The sequence below is a fragment of the Zootermopsis nevadensis genome, unplaced genomic scaffold (assembly GCF_977971745.1).
Source record: "Zootermopsis nevadensis isolate Lab colony 2312 unplaced genomic scaffold, Znev_1.0 Znev_ptg000061l, whole genome shotgun sequence".
NCBI classification, from domain to species: domain Eukaryota; kingdom Metazoa; phylum Arthropoda; class Insecta; order Blattodea; family Termopsidae; genus Zootermopsis; species Zootermopsis nevadensis.
The window spans coordinates 16,566,078-16,583,216 of record NW_028259192.1 but is presented as its reverse complement, the minus strand read 5'-3'; the positions used below and the strand labels follow the sequence as shown (position 1 = coordinate 16,583,216).

Here is a 17,139-nt window from a genome sequence, read left to right as displayed (position 1 = left end):
CCATAAAAGGCGGAAGAAGTTTTGGTCATCTGAGCAACTATTAGGTTCTTAAGAAGGACTCTTCTACAAGACGCTAGATAAAATGTGTGGCCACACTGAGGATGTACGAAACAAAGGCAGAGCGTGTCATTAAAATTATGGCACCCGCTGATAAAAAGCAGTTACGTGATGTTACATCTCGGTTGTAGTTTTATCCAAAGTTAATTCCGGGGCATAAAACCTACAATTATTCAAATGTATTAATTCATAAAGCAGGGAAAAGTATTTTATTTTATAGATGTTCAGGAACCTACTTTTTTTGCTCTGCTAGTGAATTTCGTTTCATTACTGATGGCAGACTAAAATGTTATGTAAATTCAATTTTGGCTGTGTATCAAATCCACAAATATTGAAACACGCGACGTTTGCAAGGATGCTCTATATTTGCATGTATGGAAGTCAATAGGTCGAGTGAAATCTACACTTGTTAAATATCATACGGTAAGATTACTGATAGTATGTATTTCCCACTTGAGGAACAATTTTTCTTCCTGTTTTATTAGTAACGCCACCAAATTAAATTATTGTGTTTGTCCTTGAAATAATATATTATTCTTTTGCATTCGCTACATCAATTATCGAGTCACTTTACTTTACTTTAAATTTAAGCCTTACAATTAAGCCTTTTGTTTCAAAAGAAAACTGGGATGTTGTTTTTACTTGTTGAATTTATGTAGCCTAAATTATGCCATAAAATTGTTTTCTTAGTTTCTGCACAGATACAGTTAAATGAGTACGAAGATTCATGTCTGCCAGAACACTTTAAATCCTGGACTCACTTTCCATTAGTCATAGATTCATTAATTAATGTTCCGCTCCTAACCATCCGCAGGCCTGTTACTTATTAATCCGTAATAAGGTCATGCCAAAGCTCAGGCGGTTAGCAGCCGGCTTCTCACCACAGAGGCTCAGGATCTCTGCCAGGTCAGTCCATGTGGGATTTGTGGTAGACAAATTGGCACCGGGACATTTTTTCCTCCGAGTCCTACGGTTTTCCTCCGTTAAATCATTCCACCGCCGCTCCCTATCCACTCATGTATCATCTGGGGGATGGACAAGGAACCTGCTAGGGGGCCCAAATTCACAGAGACATAGTCTCACCCCCATTCAACAATAAAAAGTAGGAAATTTAAATGTGTCTAATGAAAATATTCCTTTAAACGTAACATTGAGACGTAACTGCGTATCTTTTTTAAATAAACGAGCAGATACAGATCTCTTTTTCTAGCTGTTTCCTGTCAGCGGAATCGTAAAAATGTAGTCTCCCTTCCATTCTCTAGTCAATCGTTCGAGTCCATCAGACGTCGAGAGATCACCACGGATCACCATTCGTTAAGTATTGCTACCGCAGAAGACGGACGACATTGTCGTCGGAATGGCGGTGATTTCCAATACACAGGGCAAAGGAAAGCCTATATTTTAATATAGCATCCTTTTAAAGACGAAGAGTTTACGAACAGAACATACAATTCACCACTCGTTTCAGCAGGCGTTTGTGTACAACTCAAGACAGAACAAACTCTGCAGCTTAAACTGGCTAACAGCTTTAGTCGTATCAATGGTACACTCTCAGTGCATTGGACGTCGGAAACGTCGGAAAAAACAACAATCCCCTAGAGAAACGTACAAATCGGCCTTTCCCGTTCGGTAATATAGATGTAACAGCCAAACATAAATTAACGTGCGAAATTATAAACAGCCACAGTACGTGTACCAACCCTTAGTCATGTATTGTGACAATTGTTCTTATTCCTATTATCCCTTTACATAGATTGGGTGCTATCGAGCCCGTTTTGAGTTATGAAGATTAAGATTGGTCCTTCCATCGAATTCTTCGTCTTCCTATACCTCTCGTTCGTGTTGGTTAGTGAATTTGTTTCCTCCCAACATTGTTTCAACATAATTGATCATTTTGTATGTCACTGCAGTGGACTTGTCACTCACTACTCATAAATGCACACTCCAAAGATAAAGAAATCTCCCACACGGAGGGGCCATGGTTCGACTTCGGGCTGTTGCGCCATAGAAGAAGAAGTATATCATTTATAATACTTATCTTTATTATGAAAATGTTATGTAACTTAAAAGGTCAATTTTGTTTTATGTTAATATTTTACAGGCAAAATCAAATGCTCCGTCAATGTTAAGTAGTACAGTTCATACAAATGTGTCTGTCTGTAAACTCCCTTCTAATCACTGCGTAATTTCAATATTTATCGCTAAAGTACTCTGGTCTGTTTACTTACCCCTTATAAATCTGACGGGGATTGAAATATCGATTTTCACATGGTCTGTAGATAAAACATGTCAGTCTGTATATTTGTGTAATGTAATGACAGTCCTCTTTTGTGTGGGATTGAATTTGACCTGTTTTAGTGCCCTTCCGTCATTACGGATCGGATTAAAGAGAGAGGGCAAAACGGCTGCAGTAGGCAACAGTGAGCCACGATAGACCTATACTACCCACGAGCACGAGCGGTCTTCAAAGCGTGGTCCGCGACCTGCTTGGTCACTTACATACTAAGTAACTCACATGTCTATATTTTTCTGAACGCACGACAGTTATAATAAAACATGCTTTAAAAAGCGACACAAAGATACGTATTTTAAGGAAATTTAAATGCGTCAGACAATTACAACTCTAACCTCCTATGACGATAGGCAATTCATAAATACTGCTTTATATGTATTTCACAAAAAATAGATACTGTAAAAATAACCGTGACTAGGCTAATGTTTCTTAATAATGACTCATTGTATTCCCTATTTTACAAATTTCCAGCTGCTTTGGAGCCCACGCTGTATTTTTTATACTTGGTATCTGAGGCTAAACCTGACTGACCTTTCGTCTGTACCCAGTACTTGAGTTAGGAAAGCGTGGAGTTTAATTCTACTGTTTTATACTCCTTTATGCTTAATATCTGGCCAACACACACAAAACAGATTTCGCCTTTTTCAGACGGGGATGCCAACAGACAACTGAAGTTTGATTTCGTTGTCCAATTGCCGGACGAAAATATAATTGTATAATGTACTAATTATTATGATTATATTATTATTCTCTCGATGTTATTGGTTTATATTTAAAACTGGAGTCGTATCTCGGTACAATTAACATCGTTTTAAATAAGAATCCAAATAAATGTGTTTCAGAAATGTCCAATCTTATTCGCAAAATCTACACTCTAAACAAAACGAAAGCGAAGAGTGACTAAAAATGAAGTTCCTAAATAAAACCATTATCCCATGTTTAAGAACACCAATATATATTTTTGTTGAACGCATTCTGTTCCTACAGTCTTTAAATACCCCTTGGAACTGTGGTTGTGGTAAATTAAATAACTTTTTATAGGAAATGCACACAAATGGAAACACAATGTCCAGTTGTTTTTAAATTTAATGTAAGAGTTTTAACGATTACATGCATGTTACTAAGGCAACAGCCAGTACATTTTTTGCACACCGAAAGAATTGTTTGCGCTGAACTAGAAGAGTTTCACTGCATGTCACATTGGAGTAAAAACGTATCGAAATGCCACGAGAAACATTCGTACTATTTAATTAAGCCGTTATAATTGTCTAACGTATTTTAAAATCGCATTTGGCGGCTTCTAAATAAAATTCACATATTTTACCTACGTATAAATGAGCGTGAAGGCCGAATGTGATACTTCGGTGAAGTCGTATTGCAAATGTTTGCAGAGCGGAGGTGATGTAAGATCTAAGAGAAACGTGTGACCGTACTTACTGTGTGATCACCGCCGGGTGCATTGCCTTCCTGCCAGTGGGTGGTCACTGCTTCACCACATGCCAGACCAGCGCGCCGAATGTCCGGGGAGATACCCGGCTCGTGACGCTACCCCTGGCAGCCAGGGAGCCGCCTTGCATTCCCGCTGTTGACACCAACCACTCGCTTTTGCCAGAGTCGATTACTGGACACCCCCCACGAAATAAAAACGAAACAAACGCTGTTTTAATAAAAACAGCACAGTGTGTGGGAAACTTATTAATATTCCAGATTAATACGTTATGAGCCCCAATGTAACGCAAATGATTATCACGATTTCCTCATCACTACTGACAGTACAGCCGCGGTGCAACTCAGGTTCCGTCGGATGTGCTATCGACGGACTCAGGGCTGATTCAGCACTAGTTTCAGTACAGGGGTTGACGGCACAGAGGCAGCTAGCAATAGCAGCTCCCACTGTACCAACCCACTACAGCATCCCTTTGCGCTCCATCCCCCCCTCATCACGGTATATCTCCCTCCCTTCCCCTTCCTCTCAGCTCTAGTCTCCCCGCAGAGCCCGCTCCAGCCACGGGCTTAGCTCCAGACCTGGAACCAATGCCAAGCCATGAGTGTGCAGTACTAGCGCTCCGAAATTCGAAAACCGAACGTTCCCGACAAAACACGAGCAAGCTGCTAGTCGATACTCGCTTCTCTCCCTTTAGCTGAGTGCGAGAACAAAGACAGAACAGAATGAGAGTGAGAGAGAGACAGATGAATGAACGAGGAAGAGGAAAAATGTACAGATGAAAGGTATGAGGAAGAGATGAAAGAGAAGGATGCTGTGAAGAGCAGTTCTGAACCCATCGCTTGACCCTAGGAAACACGCTTTAGCACCTCGGCAGAAATTCGCATCCTAAATAGGAATAACCTGTATTTACCTTCATCCGCGCATAAAGACGTCGAGCTACTAATATACTTTGTGGGATCTACGTAAGTTCACACTGCGTGGTTGTTCCTGTCTTCCAACTCTGGAATTGTGCTGTTGTATTCAGTAAGAAACATTTGCATTCGACGTCCAGCGGCGCCAACTACTACTTACTTCAAAAATAAGATATCGGATCAAATCTAACGAAGTCATTACTGTTTGCAATCCACTGTTCCCTATCCTGAGCCAGCTAAATCCAATCCACACTCTTATATCCTATTTCCTTAAGACACATCCAATAAATTAAATAAAAAATTGGAAGACAATATTTTCTAATTTCAATGGTAAACACAATTCCGCGAATTTATAATTCTCTCAGCTTGTTCACGACTTAACTTTTTGTTGCAGTAGTCGAAATAAATATTTACTAAGGACAAAATTACAACAGTACAAAACAATGGTACATGGAATAAAGCAGAAGGCCTATTATGCCTTCTGGCAAGGTATTTTAGTATTTTAATTGTTTTCATGAGGATACAAAGAAGTATAAATATTATTAACTTCGAGTAATGATTAAGGGCACATAACTCTTGTATGGATTTCAATGTCTTAGGTTCTATGGAAACAACAATTAGTTTAACGCTTCGATATAAATTTGCAAGTAGCGTAGGAAATTTTGCGAGAGACTGTACTTAAAAAATATTGGCCTATTATTTCTGATGGAACAACAGCAGTCTGACTTCTTTCGCAGATTTCAGAGGACGATAACAGAAGGAATCACTTTCCCTTCAGTTTGAAGTGTTCTATGCTGACAAATCATCTTTCAAAACCTGACCTGTAAGTTATTTTTGGACTATAACCTACGAAAATGTTTTCTTTTCAACAGTTTCAATAGAACCGGCTTCACTGATTATCAACTGCCGGCCTGCCTTAAGGAGAATCGATAGAAGAGACTTCTATTTGTGCAACCTTCCATTATGTCTCGCCGGATTCAGATCCGATACTACTGGCAGATTAGAAAATACTTCCCCTTTGATTCTTTCAGAATCTCTCAAGTTTCACAAGAACAAAGGCCAGAAATTACAAACTAATCTACCAAGACACAAGTAAAATACATCTATTAAACAAAATTATTGTTCTACCGTGTTTCTTTAATGACGCTGTCTCAGGCGAGGAGTTATATAATGTGGAATAAAATGGTATATCTGTTATAAATTACGAACCGTGAGGAATCTCAGATAAAAAGACGCTTTATACACTTGGTGCTAAATTGCCTTTCGTTCGGAATAAATCAACAGACTCAAGGACATAGACAATTAGGATAGACGATTGCTTATTGGCGCCTTCAGAATTTGAAGTTTAGTATGAATCATAATCCGTCATTAGATAAATAATGACTAAGTGCATATACACGATAAAACTTAAAATCCAGGAGATTAAGTACCAGTGTTCATTGCAGGTGACTGTAACACAATTTAAAATTCCGGGATTGAATAGTGTGTCAATTCGGTTGAATTTCAGGTTCTCGCAGAGGTGAGTAAGAAAATGTCTTCTGGGGTGTTTCACATGATAATCGAGGCAGCTGACACCTCTGAAACATCGGCCAGTTTCCACCAGACTACACGACACAACATTCCAAGAAGACAGCCACATTCGATTTGTTTATTTGCATAAATTACAACTGTTACTTTGCTCGTAATATTTTAACTGTAGCATGCATCTTAAGCGTTACAGGAAAGCATGTGGCTGAAGACGAATAAAGGTTTCCGCACAAATTAACTGCAAGTTACCAAAACAGCTTTAGCCGAAAAGCATCGAATCAAATGGCTTGAAGCTTCAGGTACTAAGGGACGTTGCTTTGGGTAATCTGGTGGAAACTGACAGAAGTTTTTCAGGGGTGTTTACTGCATTCATCATCAGGACGATCGCCTAAAACTTCATGCAGTATCTAGTAGGCTACACAGCGCAACATACCCGAAGACAGCCATCTTAGTATTCGTCGCCGTGAAAATCTGAGAAGTCAACCTGGAATAAGCTGCGAAAGCCTTCATGTGGACTCCACCCTGGTTCCGTAACATCCAGTCCGCAACTTCATGCATTGCCCGGCAGACTTTCTCCCTTAGGTTTTCCAACCAACATTTTGTATGAATTTCTTATACCCCATTTGCGTGTTACATATCACGCCCAGATGAAATTCACAAATTATGAAGCTCTTCATTATGTACTTTCTCCATGCTTCGCTTCCTTCCTTGTTTGGTCCAAATGTTCTCCGCAGTACTACGTTCTCACACACAATCTGCGTCATTCCCTAATTCCCCATGCAAAACAAAAGGTGCGTAATATGTACATTCGAGAACAAGGCGCATAATTAATTTATTCATTTGACTTATACGTGGAAAGTTTGTAACAACGTTTTAATTAAAATTAATAGAATATTTAATATTTTTCTAATCGGCATTGAAATTATTAATTATTAGGAGTATGACCACACCGTACTAGTAATTCAATTTAATTCCTTTATTACGGTACTTTTCAACGTGAAAACCTGTATGAGACAAAAATTAAAACAAAGTAATTAGCATAACAATTACGCAACAACAATAAACAAAGTATAACCATTCGATTAGAAATAGAGTATCACTACTTTAACATAAACATTTAACAGCAATTAACATTTTCAGAAGTAGAAGATGAACTATGTCATAAAACAATGGTTTCATTAATGGGATCCGGAAGGTGTATGCTACAGAGTACAGATGACGAAGACATCGACGGTAAACTTTCTACGAGATTACACGGCACATCCAGCCAGAAGACACCCATCTTCTGAATCTATATTCACTCCCAGTAAATTAATTACTTAACTTCAACTAAAATTTCATCACCGTGGTTAAATTTAAAACTTTATTAAAACAGTACTCGTCACGCACTAGAACCGCGTTGGCGAGATCAGGTCATTTGTTTGAATGCCCTCCAGACCTATCAGTCGATACTGGCGTGCTCGGTCAGTGGAATGAGCTGTGAATAATCACTGTTGTTATGAAACCAAAATATCCCACGAATAATTCTACCCATCCATCAAACACCGACGTCTGCACACGCCAATTTTTGTTATGGAAGTACAACCTGAGATTCAAGATGTGACTTCGGTTTTATTTCTAAATTCTGTGGTACTTAACGCCGAAACAATTCGATTGTGGTGAAATTATCGTTCAGAAGCCACTCGTTGCCACCACTGTTAAATTGGAATTGAAATCAAATTGTGTTCATGACACTGACACCAAAGAGCATCAGCTCCTGACGTAATAACGCCATGGAGCTGCACAACACACCTAGTACCATTCAGTTATTGAGCAGAAATAGGAACTGACGTCATCACTAGTTTGGGATGCACAACAGCTGAATCAACGACAGGACTGCCCCAGACAGTAAAACAAAGGCCCCGTTTGTAGGTACTTGTTTTAGAATTATGTCTTTGGATGGTCGTTATACGAATACAGGTAAATCAGAATGAACTCATAATGTAGTGCGGCCCATTCATATACCTCCCCGTCCTTCGTCAAACTTTCAACCCTCGAATTAATTGCCTTCACGTCAATAAAATGGAGTTTCGTTTCAACTGATAAAAGCGATGGAGGAGAGAGAAGGGTTAATTTCGAAGTCTGGATCTAATTATTAATTTGAATTGCGGATTTGAACCTAGTCTCCTTCTTAAGTGGCCATATGTAGAGACTGTAATTTACTTTAGGTGAAAGTGTAGACGCTGGTTTTGTTACTGAGAGCGAGAAAACGCAAAAGAGAGGAGGGTGAGGATACCGAAGAGGAAATGCCGAGTTAGTTGACACAATATGCACAGATGGCGCTGCATTTCTGTAGCATGTGTTGCCCTAATGAATTTGCAGGCTCACTTTAACTATTTTAGCAAGTTTCCGTCGAGTTTGTACTTTCTAAGTGAATGGCTCTATTGTAACAACGGTGCTCCAATATATCATGTGTTTGAATGTCAACATCATTGTGTCCTCAACAATCTGTCTTAGCTAATGAATACAGCAACTGCACTGCTCCTTTCATTTAATAACATGGTACAATGCCATTAGGAATGAATACTGTCCGCGCGTCAAAAGAAGTCCGCTGGAATGTATGAGAGGGAGGGAGTAATCTTACAGCGCATGCTCAAGCTACCTATTCCTAAACCAAAAACATTCAACTCCAGTATTTCTTAGTAGAACAGTGCAGTAGGAACCAGATTACTTGCGATTTCTTAGCGCGGGGGCAAAAGGCAAGGTGATAAGCACTTAGCGCGCACCTCCACATTTTTTCTACCCGTTTCAAAAACATTGCTTACAATCACAAAACTGATAACAGAGTCAATTTTCTTGATACAGCTATCATGCTACCTGGCCGTTCCGTGCACCGACCAGGTCGTGCCGAGTGCACCTATCTACAGCATTAGAGAACTCGGCTAGTAGGTAATCTGGTCAATACAGTGTATGAATAGTGTATGCATGGGTGTGCGCAAGTTTTTTGAAAGAGTGTAGCTTTGCCGTTCATGCCCACATCGCTCCCAGCGGAATTCTCTTGGCATGCGTACAATAGTTCGGTTTATAAAATTCTGCCGACGTCTCAATGTGTCTATTCCAATTTCCACGTAAAGAAAATAGCACCGCTCAAAGGCGACCTCAACGGCGGGGAAATACAGGGCTTTGGGGAGGGTAGTACAAGAAAGGTATAAAATTAACTCAGATGTTTTAGGCTGTTGGATTACTGCTGCAAAAAGACCTACAGAATTGTTCTTGCTGGAGAAACAAAATCTGTGTCCAAATACGTACTGAGGATCGACATTTACTGTTAGTAACGTCAAAATAGTACAAATACCTGGAAAGGGGATTAAAAAGTGTAAACCGCAGAAATATGATTCCCCAACTGAGATATTAGAACTAAGGGATAAAAATTTGAATCAAAATTATCGAGAAGTCTGTTAGTCATACGCCAATTCGGACGTTTCAAAATATCACACAACGATGCTATTTCTGTTAATACCTGTAATCAGCAAAATTTAGCACAGCCTTAATTTCGTATTGTTTATTATTTCAGACGACACACACATTCACCAAACCTCAATTAACTGTAAGCTGACGCACTGAACACGTGATTAGTTCACAAAAAACGTTTGTTCCATATTATGGGATTACGCCCATTCATAAGCTGTTTAAATATAACATCACAGCTACTAACACAAGGAAATGACTACGCATCATGTATGCCCATATGTTACATGTATTTTGTCCAACCTTCTGGACGACTGCACAAACACAACGTTTTCGTTATAAATGTTATTGTTAATCAATGTCTAATGCAGAATCAGCATACAATAATCCACGTATTAAAATTGTAATTGCTTGGATAAATATTTAGTAGAATTGTTCAACTATATTTTAAGCATGCCCGTTTAGTTTTAACAATTTTTTTGCAAGATTTCCTGAAGCCATGTTTCCCAAAGTGTGGTTCGAGTACTACCGGCGGTACGCGAAATTATTTGAAGGATTACGCGAGAAAACGAAATTATTAAAACTTGTTCCACAGTTCTGTCTGCTGTTCATTTATCGTATCATTGTTTTAATGGACATTGTCTATTGATTGAGGCATGTCTGACCTACAAGACCTTAATAACAGGACCTCTGAGTTTCTGCCCTTTATTCTTTTGATTAGTGCCGGTGGTTAGCAATGAACTGATGGCACTATAAATACTACGTTGGTAAGCCCGTGTATTTGTCAATCAGCTGTCCACAGCCCCCTGGGGGTGTGCAAGTTTTGCTGGGAGAGTACAAAGTCTAAGCTAATGTCAGTGTCGCTTAATAAAACATAAAACCAAGAGCCATGTTCGGGTCAGTCACTAACATATTTATCTTTGATAGACAATTAACAAGAATCAAAAAAGCTTCTTATATACAGCATTTGAAGTGGTTCTGAAACCCTGGTCATCAAAAGCGACCATAGCAGCTTCTAGGCGACACAATTTTAGGGCCGATACAGTTAAATTTGGAGGAGGGGCGACTGTGATAATTAAAATGAATTAACATCTAAAGCTGTTTTATATACCGTGGCTATTAATATGTCGGCAGTCAATGTGAATAAAACAATTAAGTACAGCACTGGCCCTATTATGTAATGGTTTAATCACTAGCCGCAAATTTATCTTTGTTTATTAAACGTAATACGTTTGCAGTAATTTTCATAGAAGCGTGTATGAAATGGTTATGTGGTCCAAGAACAACGAGGCAACACATTATATTACATTTCAAATATTCCATTTTAAGGAACAAACGTTGTTTATTCTCAGAACTGTAAAAGTAATCTGTGAATCTGTTCATAAAATATACAGTTATAGATGGTTAAAGCGCGTGGGCGGGGGGGGGGGTGTACAGTTATCAATGGGTTTTAAAGGATTAATTCCACTATAAACTTCTGATTTCTGAAACCGGGTAACGCTATATTTTTGTTACGGAATCTTTTGCTGCTGTTTTATGAATTACTACAGAATTGACGATTTGCGTAACAGCGTCTGGAAAACTCATGTTATTAATTGCGACGAAGTTTTAAATAGTTAAGCTGTTTTTAACTGAGTGGGAGGAGGAATTTTTAGTCTCCTGGGGCGGCATTTAAGTTTGCTGTCCCCGCTAAAACCCACTCAGACTCAGGCTGTGGGTGGGTGTTAGGAGATTACTGTGCCACTCAACAAAAAGAATTGCTGGAATTGGGATTTTTCTCCCAACTTTTATATTCATTTTGTGGCGTTGTACTTGCACATGCGTACTGCAAGCAACTTGCCGCCTAAAGAAAGTAGAACATAACTGTGTTTAAAGATTGATTTATATTTATTTACCAGACATATATAAAGAACTAGAGTTCTTTATGTGGCAATTCTTGTTAAACTAGTTGAAAAGGCCCGTTGAAAATGAACGGGCGACGTTTTCTTTTATATCATTGTCAGATTTTTCCTTTCCTCGCTTTGTACCTTCAGTAATAATGCGTCCATGTGTCTAAACTAACATAAAATCACTTCTGAAAAGAGTGTTTGCTATTATCTAACGAGAGTTGCCTGGGTGATATTTGAAGTTTCCGCGGAGACAACAAGTGTGAAGACGGCCATCTTCTGGGACGTTGTAAGCCTGTCGTGTAACCTGGAAGAAACTGACCGACGTTTAAGAAAAGCTTACTGAAGAAGATCATGATTATGAAGGCAGTAAGCTTCACTAGCCAGTATCTACTAGATTACATGATACTACTCCCACTAAACAGCAGCCTGTAAGAGTTGTCTGAGTTTAGAGCGAAAACTTTAGAATTTTAAACAGGGGAACGAAGAACCTTGTATTTCAGCCATAGTAAAAGACATGTACTCGTACAGTGGGCATATTTTTTAAACATGTAACAAAGTTCTAAATTTCTTTTTCAAACGGTATTGAATAAACATCATTAAAATTTGACGCAAAAATCAATTATGCATATTTCAATTTTACCCAAATCTTCCCGCCTCAATTATTCTTATTATTATTATTGTTTGTGTTTGTGTTTTGCTCGATATTAATCGTGCTACATTTCCGACATATTAATCGCTATGCGTAATGACAGGTCGTTAATTACACTACCAAGTTCAAAATGAATACGTTCATACGATTCACCTTCGCCATGAAATCGATGAAGCCTACCTCTCTCGGCAATAAATAAGTAAATCCTTATCCGTACGTTGGAGAATGAGTGATGAATTGCGAAACTTCATTTCGTTTTCAAGGACCTCATAATTCTCGCATCTTTCTGCTTGTGAGCAGCGGAGAGCCTCCGCTAAAATGGTTTATTAGTTCCGAATTACTTCCGCTTATGACAAAATGATGTGAACATCTGTGCTATTCTTCACGAAGTTTGCATATTGATCTACGTGACATAAATTCAATTTTCTGTAAAAGCAGCTGACATGATTTACTGTCAACAGTTGCCACCAGACTTGAGCATCGAAATCGTTACCTTCTCTACCCTCCCGCTCCCACTAACACCAATTCTTTAAGTTCTGAAGTTCCAGTGCGTCTCACGGAGAACTTTCCTTTAGGAAGAACAACTTTACAGATGCAGCTGAACAGCTAAGTTAAACCAATGAGAATCTGTTTTCGACCAAGTTTCAGATCTTGATGCCAGTAATACTGCATGTTTCATTGCAACCTCTGACAACGACAGCTAACATATGGTTCCGGAATGTTCCGCGATTCTTGAATTAATTATAACTAACCGAGGAATTGGGAAAGATACTGAGAGAGAATCATGATGAGAGTGAGAACTGATGACACGAAAATCTGGAACGTTTGTAACGAGACTCTTTACTTTGTAACCTTAAGCCATTAAAACGAAGGTAAGTATGTACGACTTGAAGTTTTACGTCGACTAAATGCAGAGAAGTCTTCTCGAGCGATCAACCGTAAGAATGAAGTTGTGTTTAGCTTCTCTCTTGATACGGTAAGAAAGTAATTTTCTCTCTTCTAAAAACTTGACGTAGCTTAGTTTTTAATGTAAATTGACCAGTTTTAAATTCCAATACTAATTACGGATCTGAAAGAAAACGGACTTTCTCATGAAGAAAATTATTAATCCCAATAAAAAAATTTCATATATATATATATATATATATACTACAAATACAAGTTGCGTCATCCTTCATACATGATCAATAAAATTCTTTTATGACCAGAAAAGTGGTTAGCTTTCGATTTATACGTTTTAGGTTACATGGGTGTTAATTACTTAATTTTTTTTACAGTCGTTTTAGTAGGTAGGATGAAGCCATATTTGGATAGTGCTGAAATATCACACGAACACTTTTACGCTTAAATGATGGATTGGTAATGATGTGAGCAACATTTATGAAGCTTAAAGCGCGACAGTGTTCCCATTTGTGTGGTTGTCACGATATATCTTCCTTGTCATAGAGAGGTGGGAGTATTAGCAACTAGTAACATGTCTATAAAAATGTTTAGGTAGCTAGCATGTAATAATTTCTTGTTATATCTTCAGCCTAACGATATCTAAGACAAAATTTAATGTATCTGACTCAACGGTTGGACTTCTTCTAGAAAGCCAGTCATCTAACCCAAGAAATCTCCAACTTATAAATGGAACTCTATGATTCATTATTGTCTTCAGAACCAAGAATTAAATTCACGAGCAATATCAATCCAGTCAATATGGTCGAATGGGAATAGGCAATTACAATAGGAGAAACAAAGGTCATGGAATAAATAAAAATACCAGTTTAACGTCTAACTTTGACGCTGGCGGCGAAGTTAAGTTGCAGGTAGCAACCAGTTGAATAGTATATATGTTAAACGAAACTAAAAGACAGGTCTATGCACATGCAATGTTTCATATCGTTGTACGTTAAAAATATATTGGATAGATGGCTTAGGTTTCATGACATTGATTTATAAGTTTCGTAGTTAAAGGAGCGTTACATTACATACGGTACGTATCGTCGTCCTTGTCTGTTGTATTCAATTTATGACATTTATGACATTTATGAAACGTATCTCAAGAGTTTCACAGTGCACGAATCTCTTCGCATATGAAAGTGATTAATCACAGTAACAAAACAGAGTTACTCAAATGTTGAAACGAATTATAATAAAAATTTAACACAAAAGCTGAGGTTTCAGGTTCCTAAGGAGGCTACAGTCCGCTGAAAACTATGCCACCTCTACAACTGTGCACAGAACGTAACTTTAAATTTGGTCGGGAAGAACACAAACACAGAACCAAAGAATATATCATAAGCAGCAATGTTAAAAGACAGAACACTCAGTGTGTAGTGTTGCTTTAAATATGCCTCAGTATTTGGCAGCCGTCCATTTAACTTAGCACTTAAATTACAGATTTATTTTGTAGTGTAGAGTTTGTTTAAAGGACCTAGTTCCTATTCGTACTAAATACATCCTTCAATTGGATAAAACTAGGCTGAATAAAAACACAATCTAGCCAAATGTTCTTGCCCTCATTAAAACATGTCCAAAAACAAGAAATGAAAATGTTTCTTTGTTTGAGAATTCGACTCGCCCCACTTAACTTCTTAAACTTCTGCCCACGCACCGCACCGCACTTCACTGAACTGGGCTTCTCGCATTCTCTGCAGATACGACAGGGGTTGCTTTTACTAGCTTGTAATTAGTTCTGCTAATAACTGCAATGGGGAAGGAGACGTAGTCATTGTCCCAACAAGCTGTGTCATAATACTATCCGTTTTAAAGGCGTGCCAAGAATCACTACCATAATTTCACCTACATTTTAACGGTTTGCTTTAAAGACTCGTAATGAATTATGTTAATGGTGACCACGGAGAAAAAGACATTATCATTTCTAAATAAAAAATCTCATTTCACTTTACTTCACCTCTTATTTTCTTGTTTCCTTTAAACGTAACTTCTATTAAGAGTACGTAACATGCTTCAGCATTAATTTTATCTCTCTTTGTTTTCTCAGTAGGCAAAAGCGGCGAGGTAGAAGACAGAATATTTGTAACTACAATAAATGTAGTATCTCTACTGCAGATTTGTATCTTTCGTTCATGAATGTGATATAAAAGGCGATCTGCCTTTATCAGAGCCAAATTAATGTATTCACTGCTGATAGTGACACCCACCCAGACCTAATACTTCCAGACATGGTAGTTTATAGACGTTTCAGAGGTACTTTCTCTTTCTAAAACGTTGGTAAACTTACTCCAGAGTACGCGGCGCTACAACCCAGAAGAGAGCCATCTTCATACTCGCCGCTGTGATAACCTAAAATCATAGAAAGAAAACCGCTCGTTTGCATGTTAAACGTTGCCCAAAAGTCCGAATGTAAGACACCAAATAGTACGAACGTGTAACGGCAACATTAAACAATTCGGTTTATGATGAAACCGGTTGCAGTTTTATTCCATTCTTTGCAGAAAATTTGTTTCTTCACTGTCCAAAAGATCCTGCTGTAGGATCTGTTGGACACAAATTTTTCCAAAATAAATTTTTTGTGTCGATTTCACTCTTTATCGGTTAAAATTTATAATCGCCACCAGCATACCTCGAATAAACCTTATTCTTTTATTGTTCGATTCCAAAACTGAGTAAAATTTGGAAGTGTCCAACTGTCCCTGACGTGTTCTAGGCCCCAAATTGAAGAATGTCCTTGAACTACCCTTCAAGCATGAAGTATGAGCGCATTGAATTACACGCCTATTATGCTATATCCACTTGTCATTAATTGCATTGCCAGAAAAATTATCTAATTCACGTAGCTTCAGTTTTTGTTATTTTCAAATAATTTATTCGTAAATTTAAAATACATTTCCTTATTATGGTTTCAGTCAAACTCAGGTTGTGGGGTGAATTCAAAACCAAGAACAGTCTGTGTTATAATTTCCTGGCTGGTCGGAGCTATCACATCTCAAAAGGGCGATATTCATTGAATATGGAACAACAGTGGAATCATTCTGGCATCGGATATCAGACGTATTAGAAATAAAACGCTCCACTGGCACTTTGCCCATCAAATCCCCGCATGAAGTGCCCGGAGACTGAACCCAAAATTCTAGTGAGTTTAAAAGAAGACGTGTGAATTACGGAGAGGCGACTTACTCATACACTCCATACATATTTATGCCGTTGGTAAACAAGATCTTCACAGATGTGACATTTATTTAAAACAGAGATAAACAAAAGTAATTGTTCATGCATCCTGAGTACAGACAATGGACACTGTCTGTCGACCTCAAACAATTTGGAATGGAACCAACAGCACAGCACTCAGAAACATGAAGAAAATTAAGTCATTCAGACTGTTGGGAAATGAGCGGATAGAATAAAGCCGTGTTTGGGCAGAAAGAGGTTAAGATGAAAGAAATGGAACAGACATGGCGAGGAAAAGAAGTTATGTAATGAAATACAAGTGGAGAGAAAAGCGAGAAGTTAAAAGTAGCTTAAAGGAGAGATAGAGCGAAAGATAAATACAAAAGGAAAACAACAAAGGTAAGGGGAAAAAATACAGTTAAAGAAATAAGTAAATGAAGAGGACGGTGTATATGAACGTAAAAACAGTGTAAGAAAAAACGCCAAAGCTGAAACATACAGACACTTCACGTAAAAATTGAAAGAATGATAACAGAAATAAAGCATGACAAAATTCTCCTTTTACAAGAACAAAATTAAAAATCATATATAATTCTCTGACAACAATTTATAAACAGAAACCTAAGAAAGTTGTCTGTTGGATATTTCGGAGGAAGACATTTTATTCAGCTGTGCGTGCGACAACTGAACATGTTAACAAATGTTAAACACCGAGACCGAAGAATGTACATTCCCATCAGACACGATCGATTCTAAACAGTTTTAACGAAACAACTAAGCACATGGCAGATAATAGGAATATT

General features: G+C 38.2%; 1 protein-coding gene across 5 annotated transcripts in view; it reads right to left on the bottom strand.

Moving 5' to 3' along the window:
• The window catches only part of nAChRalpha1 (nicotinic acetylcholine receptor alpha1), a 229,371-nt gene that overhangs the window by 94,804 nt on the left and 117,428 nt on the right, over window positions 1-17,139 (bottom strand). For 2 of the 5 annotated variants that reach the window (XM_087340968.1, XM_022079222.2), the window contains exon 4: window positions 3,788-3,971. The exons of 2 other annotated variants lie outside the window; for them this stretch is intronic. The gene's annotated coding sequence lies outside the window, so the exon portion shown is untranslated. Of the gene's footprint in view, window positions 1-3,787; window positions 4,298-17,139 lie in introns of those variants that run through there. One more of the 5 variants, XM_087340967.1, reaches the window with a different exon arrangement.